The sequence below is a fragment of the Haplochromis burtoni genome, unplaced genomic scaffold, assembly GCF_018398535.1.
Source record: "Haplochromis burtoni strain Fernald_Lab_line unplaced genomic scaffold, NCSU_Asbu1 Contig_943, whole genome shotgun sequence".
Classification (NCBI taxonomy): Eukaryota; Metazoa; Chordata; class Actinopteri; order Cichliformes; family Cichlidae; genus Haplochromis; species Haplochromis burtoni.
The window spans coordinates 110034-110725 of NW_024583304.1; positions in this window are offsets into that span (position 1 = coordinate 110034).

Below are 692 nucleotides of genomic sequence, written 5' to 3' on the forward strand. Positions count from 1 at the left end.
TGTTGATGCAATTGCTGTGTCATGTGGACAATAAACATTGCTGTTCCTCACCTATGACTTTCAGCCTGCTCGCTATAGATTCTGCTTCTCCTGAGATGGTGCATTTGTAAAGTCCTTCATCCAACTTTGAATGTCTTTGGATAGTCATGTTTGCTGTGTTGCTGTGGAGCTGCTGTGAGCATAAACTGCCTCTTCATAAAAATTAAAGGTTTGAAATTATCCACAACTTCCCAATTAACAGCTTCCTCACAGTAAAATATCACTGAATCATATTGAAAGAACTGCAATCTGGAACTATAAGAAGAGAAACTGCATCTGAGATCAAGAAAAGAAACCGAAGATTCAGTTTGTACTTCTACTACTAAAACTGCTGTGGGTAAACACTTAAAAATTACACTTGAGTAAATGAAAGCAAAATAATTGAAAAAAGCACACTCACTATTAGAGCAGGGCGATATGACCAAAAATATTTATCCCATTCCTCCCTGTACTTTTGCAGCCTTTTTTTTTCTTTCTCTGAGCGAACAAACATTGCTGCTCTAATGCTGGGCTTACACTGTGCGAGTTTTGGCCCATTTTGAGCCGACTTTTGAGTCGTGCGACCGATTTGGTGATCGGCCCGATTTTGGCCTTCATCGTGCGTCGTGTAGTATACGTGGGGTAACGAGAAGCGATTAACACCTCACGACCAG